Below are 9,247 nucleotides of genomic sequence, written 5' to 3'. Positions count from 1 at the left end.
GAGCAGTGCCTCCGTGTACAATGTTGCCCTGAAGGTTGTTAACAGTTTCAAAGCCCACCTAGTCTCCCCACTTTATACTAAGAAGCCTTGATATAGTAGCCGCAGAAAGATCTGAAAGTTTTTCTGGAATGTCGACACAAACCTGCCAGACCGAGTCCCGTTTCACAGTAGGACTCCGGGCTTCACAGATCTGTATATCCAGGTCCTGCCAGTACTGGAGGAGCCTGCGGCAGCACTGGCCCAAGAGGTTGCTCAGTCCTTCCTGAGAACTGAAGTCACTGATCCAGAAGGATTAATCCAGAAGGATTAGTGACTTCAACCCTGGTGTGGTTGGTATACCAGCTGCACAAAAGCCAGGCCTCTCCCCCTTGCAAATTTTACGCTTGACAAGCCTGAGGAACATTCTGTGTTTTCTGTTTTGTTTAAGCAACCAAAGACCCTTAATAAACTGTGGAGGTGGGGTTGCTGGGGATTGAACCCAGAAATATTCTACCTCTGAGCTATGCCCCCAGCCCTATTTTTTTAATGATTATTTAGAAACAGGGTCTCAAATTGCTTCGAACCTGAGATCCTTCTGTCTCAGCTTCCCAAGTGCTGGGCTTACAAGGCATTCACAAGCACACCTGGTTTCCTTCTATACTTTCCTTTTCTTTCTTTCTTTCTCTTTTCTTTTTATTCTTTTTTTGTTTTGTACTTGAGATTGAACCCAGAGACATTCATTCTACCTACAAGTTACTCCCACAGTCCCCTTTACTTATTTTTATTATGAAACAGGGTCTTGCTAAAATTGCTGAGGCTGGACTCGAACCTGCAATTCTCCTGTCTCCCAAATACTAGGATTATAGGAATGCACAGCCACACTTAGCCCACTCTAATAGTGTGTGTGTGTGTGTGTGTGTGTGTGTGTGTGTGTGCGTGTGTTACTGCGGGTGGAACCCAGGGGCTTTTCTACCTCCAGCCTATACTCTCAGGCGCGCGCGCGCGCACACACACACACACACACACACACACACACACACACACAGCTGCCTGCGGGACCCTGACAGGCTCTGTTGCCTGTCCTTGAGTTCTTTACCCTCTTACTCCATCCTCCATCTCCCTTTTCTTCCTCCCCCTTCCCTTCCTTCTGCCTGCCCTGTCCCACCCTCCTGCCTGCCTTGGCCACCCTCCAGAACAGTCCCCTTCCCCAATCTTCCCACTCTAGGAGCTGTTCAACAAAGAAAGAAAAATCTCCCCAATTACCTTGACTGCTAGATAGTAAGCCATCGAATGAAGCACAGTGTGATTACCACCAGGGCAGTTTGTCAGACCACCCCAGGCGCCTGCTTGAGACAGAGGGCCCAGACAAAGCTGAATGCTGGTGCCTATTTGCATTTCTGAGGCTCATCAGACAGGCTAGGAGGGTCAGAAGGCTGTTCTTTGCTGAGGCTTGTGACTTTCCAGAGAGGGTGAGTATAGAGCATTGAGGCTCCAGCTTTCCCTGGAGGAGTGAACCTATTGTCTACTGGGAGCGATAGTTTTCATGGAGGAATGCCTAATGAATAGACACTCGCTTCCCTGCTGTAGATTTTCCACTATTTCCCTCGCACTCTGTCAAGTCCATGAGGATGCAGTGCCTTCGGAGCTGTGCCCTGACCCGCAGAGCTGCTCCTGACGCCTCTTCATGGGTCTTAGCCACCATCATCCAGGCACAGGGGCCAAGCCCCTCACCTGAGCAGGGGAGTGCCTGGACCTGCTCAACTTGGCCCATCACATGTGTGAAGCCCTTAGGTGAAAATTGTCTCTTCCTTTTACCAAGAAATATTTTTTACCTTTTGCACATGACAAACTGGGTTTTTCAAAAACTCTGCTTTCACTGAGAGAACATAAAAAGCCAAAGTTATGATCTATTTTTGTGCAGAACTTTGTTCTATTTTCCACTCTTACCTTTTTTGTGCTCTGATTTCCTCTTTTATTGATTTTATACTTTTGTATTATGTGCATCCAGAAGGTTTTTAATAATTTTCAACTGTTTGAAAATTGTTAATTCTCCAGAATGAATTTTTTTTTGGGGGGGCGGGTGTGGGGATGGAACCCAGGGGCATTTGACCTCCAAGCCACACCCCCTGCCCTATTTTATATTCTTTATTTTGAAACAGGGTCTCACTGAGTTGTGGAGGGCCTCACTAAGTAGCTGAGGCTGTCCAAGAACTGCGATCCTCTGGTCTCAGCCTCCCAAATGCTGGGATTACAAGCGTGCACCACCATGCCGGCCCCAGAATGAATGTAAAGGCAAGCATTATTCAATTCTGAGACTTAGCTGGGTATAGGGCATGACTAGCAGTCCCAGTACTTGGAAGGATGCGACAAGAGGATTGTAGGTTTGAGGCCAGCTTCTGCAACTTAGCAAGACTCTGTTTCAAAATAAAAAATAAGCCAGTCATGGTGGTACACATCTGTAATCCCAGCACTTGGGAGGCTGAGACAGGAGGATTGCACAGCTTCAAAGCCAGCCTCAGCTACTTAGTGAAGCTCTCAGGAACTTAGTGAGACCCTGTTTCCAAATAAAGTATAAGATAGGTCTGGGAGTGTAGCCCAGAGGTATAAAAGCCCCTGGATTTCATCCCCAGCACCACAAAAAGAAAAAAGAAAAGCCAGTCTTGGCAACTTAGCGAGGCTCTCAGCAACCTAGCGAGGCCTTGTTTCCAAATAAGAAATAAAATTGAGCTGGGGGTATAGTTTGGAGGTAGAATGCCTCTGGATTCAATCCCCAGTAAAATAAATAAATAAATAAATAAATAAATAAATAAATAAATAAATAAATGCCGGGCATGGTGGCACAAACTTGTAATCCCAGCATTTGGGAGGCTGAGATGGAGCATCATGGTTCGCAGACACTTCAGCTACTATCTGGCAAAGCCCTTTGCAACTCAGTGAGACCCTGATTCAAAATAAAGAATAAAAAATAGGGCTGAGGGTATAGCTCGGAGGTAGAATGCTCCTGGATTCAATGCCCAGTACCACTGAAAAACAGGATATTAAAAACCCAACTAAGTAATAAAACCCCTACCAATAGTAACAAATACTTTTTTTTTTCCATACTGGGGATGGAACCCAAGGGCATTCTACCTCAGAGCTATACCCCCAGCCCTATTTTTTAGTCTTTTTTTTATGTTTGAAACAGTGTCTCGCTGAGTTGAGAAGGGCCTCACTAAGTAGCTGAGGCTGTTCGAGAACCATGATCCTCCTGTCTCCACCTCCCGAATGCTGGGATTACAAGCGTGCACCATCATGCCCCACAAACGAAGACATTTTAAAGTGAAACAAGAAAGCCCCAGATCACCACATTCACATCACAGGGGCCAAAGTTCTCTGACCACAGCAGAGCCGGTTGAAGGAAACCTCAGGATGTTGTCATTTGGGGGTGAAAACTAGACAGAGTGACTGGGTTTTGTTTTAGTGACGGGACAAACTGTCCTTCTCACTGTCTGTGCAGAGCACACATGGGTAACAGGCTGCACCTCGTGTGGGGACCCACGTGGGGAATCGTCTGTTTACATCTTTGCCCCTTCTCTCCTCCATACGATGGCATTCCAGGCTCTGATGCTCCTACAGGCACGAGAAGGCCATGGAGCCACAGGAAGTGACATGGCTTACCAGAGATGCCATGCCTTGCACTTGGACGCTGAAGGACCCGGTGGTTGCTGCTGGTTCTTTAGCTTTTCCTTTTCCCTGAGGACCCTCTGTGACACATGAATCATTGCATCTGCTGATCTCGATGAAGCAGATGAATAACTTGTAATTCCCTGATTCCTGGCGCTTCCTCCCACCCTGTGTCTCTCATCTCTGTGGAGGCTGGGCTTGGAACAGAGTGTATCCTTGGCTTTGATTAAGCCCACCCCAAAGCTGGTTCCTAAAGCCAAGGCTTTTATTTGCAGGCAGCACCTGCCCTTTGGAGAAGAATCGGGTTTTGAAATGTCTCAGGCTTCAGAGCAATGTGATGGTGCACGCTGGCACGTGCAGACACCAGGTGTGAGCACACACAGGGCTCCGCTGCCACCTTTCCTCCACGCAGAGAGGAGAGAAATCCTTCCCAGCTGGGACCTGTGCCTGTTCTGCAGACCTGAGGGGCCAGGCTCCTGGGCTGCTCATCTCTGGTTCCCTGACAAGCTGATTATCTACTTCCTTTCCAAAAGAGAGGCCCCGCTGGCTTTGGGTCCTGTGCCCACAAAGAAGGCTACTGATCAGATTCTAAGCTTTCTCGTGTGTGAGGTGGGATCTGCCTCCATCATGAATATGCTCCCCCACCCTACCCTCACTCAGAGGAGAGCAGTTACAGGCTGAATTTGCCCCTTAAAACCTATATGTTAGCCAGGCGTAGTGACACGCACGCTTGTAATCCCAGCATTTGGGAGGCTGAGACAGGAGGATAGTGGTTCAAGGACAGCCTCAGCTACTTAGTGAGGTTCTTTGTAACTCAGTGAGACCCTGTTTCAAAATAAAGAATAAAAAATAGTGTGCCGGGCATGGTGGTGCACACTTGTAATCCCCGCACTTGAGAGGCAGAGACAGGAGGATCATGCTGGTTCGAAGCCAGCCTTGCTGGCTTAAGAGACGCTGTTCCCAAATAAAAATATAAAAGAGGTCTGGGAGTGTTGCCCGGAGGTAGAAGGGCTTCCAGGAATCCCAGTACCACTAAACAAAACAAAACAAAACAAAACAACACAACACAACCACAAAAATAAATAAATAAATAAATAAATAAATAAATAAATAAATAAATAATAGTGCTAGGGGTGTAGCTCAGATGTAGAATGCCCCTGGGCTCTATCCCCAGTACCAAAAATAATAAAATAAAAAAAAATTATAGAACAGAGAGCCCCAGGGACAAGAGGTGGCTGAGCATGACAGGTTGTATGCAAGTCAGGAACACCACTGAGAGGTAAGACACAAAGGCACCCCAGCGCTGTCTGCAATTGGCAGGAGGAGGCCCGGGCTGGCCTCCCTGCTGCGTGGAGGACCAGGCAAGTCCCCATGGGCAGTGGCCCCACCTGCCATGGGTCGCTGGGCTACAGGAGTCACTGGGACCTAATAATACAGGCGAATCAGAAGGCAGGCTGCAGGCCTGGCCATGCAAGGAGAGAAGAGCAGAGGAGGCCCTGTGGCCTCGTCCGGCAGCCCTAGGCTGTGGGTGCCAGCAGCGCCTATATTGAGAGGGTGAGCGGGCTGGGCGGAATGGCAGGCATGCGCCCAGCTGTCCCAGCCAGACTGGCCAGGCTGCCCAGCTACACCCTCCTTCCTGCCCCAGCTCCCAGTCAGCAAGGGGCTGCAGGGAGACTCAACCCCAGCTCCTGCTGGTTAGGACCTGGTGAGCTGCTGCGCTGGAAGGGTGGGGTGCCTGAGCAGGGAGCGAGGGTACTTGAGGTTGAACTAAGGTCACCTAGAGGGTTGAGACCTGTCTGAGGACGTGACACCCTTTCTAGCTGGCTCCAACAGAGGGGTCTCCCCTGGGAAGGAGCCACCCCAGCTTGCCCACCACGCCGCACAGCCTTGAGGACATGTAGCATTGACTGCATGACCCCCACCCCCAGCCTGTTCAACAGGAACACTCGGCCTCCTTCCCAAGTGGCAGCTCCTACAGCAGGGTCCTGGTGGGAGCTGTGTGGCCCTGGGGGTCACATTAGAAGGAAGGCTCAGTCCCTGCACTCCAGGAGCACCTGAGTAACAGATGCGGATCAGATCAGAGCTCTGGGCCTGAGGGAGGCTGTCTAGCGGCTCCCAGCAGGGCCGCCTTCTGCCCACGGTGGGAATGGCAGAGTTGGCTCAAGCACAGAAGCCCCACACCATGCCCTGCAGAGGCGGAACACCCTGCACCTGAGGAGAGGGGCAGAGCATGAAGCCTGGCCCACCAAGGCACAGAGAAAGTCCAGGAGAAGGAGCCAAGAGCCGAGGGTAGGAGGAGGAGGCAGGGGAGCAGGTGTGAGCCTTGATTTCCTGGCCCCTGGGCTTCCCAGGTTGAGCCTGAAACTCTGGGCATGGCAGTGCATGCCTGTAATCCCAGTATGTGGGAGGCTGAGACAGGAGGATTGAAAGTTCATGGCCAGCTTCATCAACCTCAAGACCTTCCACAACTTAGTGAGACCCTGCTTTCAAATAAAAATAAGGCTGGGGATGCAGGTCAGAGGTAGAAATGCTTCAGGGCTCATCCCCAGTAAAACGCACACACACACACACACACACACACACACACACACACACACTGAGGAAACTGAGCCCAAAGAGATGGGAGATTCTGACCAGGGGACAGGGCAGCATCTCTTGCCCTTGAGCCCTGAAGTGACTTTGGAAAGGCTTCTGTACCTGTCACAGGGCAAGACAGAACAGCACTAGCTCCACAGATGTACCACAGGGAAGACTGTGCCTGACAGGCCCTCTCTCGACAACCAGGATGCACCCTGAGCCCCTCAGAGGCTGCCATAACCTTCCCACCCACAGGCTGAGCACAGCACCCCATTTCAGATGAGGACGTTAAGGCTCCAAGATGCAGGATGGCTGGCAGGAGGCAACCCGCTGCTGAGGGCAGGCCTTCTGTACTTGCTCTGGTCCTGAGTATTCAGGAGTCTTGTGCTGTGGGGTCTGCAGGCCCTGAGCACAGCTCCCTGAACCTCCGGCAGCTGCCCCTGGCCCCAGGCCCCATGGTCTGGGAGGGTCTCTACTCCAGTTCCCAGGACCTCCGTGCTGCTCAGAGCTGTCAGCTCCTCAGCCCTGAACAGCCGCAGCTTAAAGCACCTGGTTATGAAGAAGATTGATCTCCTAATAAGAGAAGGGATGGCTTTATAATTCCATTTTAATCTTTGGAATCATTCCCTCATCCTCTGCCATCAAATTCCCTCCACCAGCTGGAAGCTTATTTAACCACTCTGGGAGGAGCAGGCGCTGATACAAAAATAGAGGCAGGCGCGGGAGCTGGCACCGTGACTCACCGGGAGGCTAGGGCTCTGCAGACAGCTGCTGCCCCGCCCTCCCGCCCGCCTTCTCCTACCCTCGCTCCTCTCCACTGTCCCCCACACCCCTCCCATGCTTCTCTCCCCCTTCCCTCCCCTCCTTCTTCAACTTCTACCCCAAACACACAGCAAGCAGAGGGCTCAGAGCCCAGAGAAAACACTGGGTGAGCAGGGCTATTCAAGCAGGTTTCTGAAGACATTTACCTGCTAATGTTCCTCCAAGTTAGTGCATGAGATGTGAGGAAACCAAAATAGCAATGCTCTCACTCTCCTGCGTCTTTGGGGCTGTTTTTTTTTTTTGTTTTTTTTTTTTTTACAGAGAACATTCTAGTTCTAATAACTCCCTGACAGCCCCCAAGGCTCCAGTGAACTGAAAACAAGTGAAAGGACTGAGACTAAGTTGACCCCATCCCAGGACCCACGCTGGACCCATCCTGGGATCCAAGCTGGACCCATCCCGGGACCCACACTGGACCCATCCTGAGACCCATGCTAGACCCATCCTGGGACCCACGCTGGACCCATCCCAGGACCCACGCTGGACCCATCCCAGGACTCAAGCTGGACTCCCATTCTGAGATCCAAGCTGGACCTATCCTGGGGCCAAGTCTGGACCCCCATCCTGAGGCCAAGTCTGGACCCCCATCCCAGGGCCCAAGCTGAACCCATCCCAGGATCCAAGCTGGCCCATCCTGGGGCCCAGGCTAGACCCCATCCCGGGATCCAAGCTGGACCTTCATCCTGAGAGCCAAGCTGGACCCATCCTGGGCCTGGGCCTTCTCTGCATCCCACTGCCCACACTGCTCTGAGCCCCAATCTGCTCTCTCCCGACAGGAAGGCAGTCGTGAGTTCCCTATAAGTGAGACTGCTGGGAGAGTTTCATAGAATCCCTGCTCCTGTACCAGTCAGCTCCTCCCTGGCCATCTGCCTTAAGCAAGTCAATGACTCTCCATTGCCTTGTCCAGGGGGATCTGCACAGCCCGCCAGCCCGCTCTGCACCACCCTCCACCCCAGCCGCAGCTGACCTCCTTCAGGGCTCAGAGGGCCCGGAGCCCAGCCGTGCAGGAGCTGGTCGTCCCTCCACCCCTCCACAGACCCTCCAGAGCAGCACTTGGGACACTGTCTCTGCAGCAGGTGTCAAATCCGCAGATGCACCTGTGAGAGGGCATGGGCTGGAAGCTGTGCCTGGAGCCCTGGGCATCAGCACAGGGGAGACTGGGCCTCCTGCTTCCTCCTGCCTGCCCTGTGCCCTGTGCTGAGCCCCAGAGGCTGAATCCAAACCAGGGCCCATCCAGATGCCAGAGGCGCCTTTTAAGCATTAACTGGAAAAGTTTGAGTACAGCCACCTCATTCCACAGAGTACCTCCACCAATGCCGCAGTCCTGGGTGTTCATGAGTTCATGTGGATGAGAAGGAGTGTGGGGAGCTCTGGAGCCTTCGAAGTTTCCCAGGGAATGCAGGACCAGGGGCCAAGTCTCTTCTGCTCAAGGGCACATCCTGCAGAGCTGCCTCCCTGCTCTCCCAGCCCTGCGAGGATTCAGGACCTGAGCTCAGGGAGAGAGGAGCGCTGGAGGGCTCACCCTCGCTGTCCATCCAGACCCTGAGCTCCTCTCCAGCCCAAGCCAGCAATGGGAAGGGAAATGCCCAACCTGCCTCAGCCACTGGAACCAGAATGTGGGGCCTTTTCTATTTATTTATTCATTTTTGTTCTTTACTTTAATACTTTTTATTCGTTGGGTACTTGGGTTTGAACTGCTGAGCTATCCTCCTAGCCCTTTTGTTCATTTTGAAACAGGGTCTCCCTAAGGTGCTGAGGGTCATGCTGAATTGCTGAGGCTGGCTTCGAACCTGGGATCTTCTGTCTCAGCCTCCCCAGTACTGGGCTTACAGGTAGGCCATCATATTTGACTTTGCTAATAATTTAAATATTAGTATGACACATTTGTTGAAAAATTTAAGTTGGAAGAAACATGGAAATCTAAAAAAGGCAGCGAAGTCACCCCATCGGGCCTGTGCTGCCTAGTGATTTATCACTCTGGCCTAGTTCCTTCGCCCCTCTGCCCTTCTCTCTCTTTCCTCATGGTTCAGTGGGTTCCTGTGGACACACAGCATGTCTGCTTCAGGGCTCCGGCCCCAGACATCCCAGCTGTGCCCTGTGTCCTGGGGACTCAGCAGACTCATGCATGTTTAAGGCTCAGCAGCTTTAAAAATTCTGTTTGGAATCTGGGTGTGGTGGCGCAAGCTTGTGACCCCAGTATTTGGAG

The sequence above is a fragment of the Muscardinus avellanarius genome (genome assembly GCF_963383645.1).
Source record: "Muscardinus avellanarius genome assembly, chromosome: 20".
NCBI classification, from domain to species: Eukaryota; Metazoa; Chordata; class Mammalia; order Rodentia; family Gliridae; genus Muscardinus; species Muscardinus avellanarius.
The sequence above is the reverse complement of the archived record's forward strand: the minus strand, read 5'-3'. Positions refer to the sequence as shown.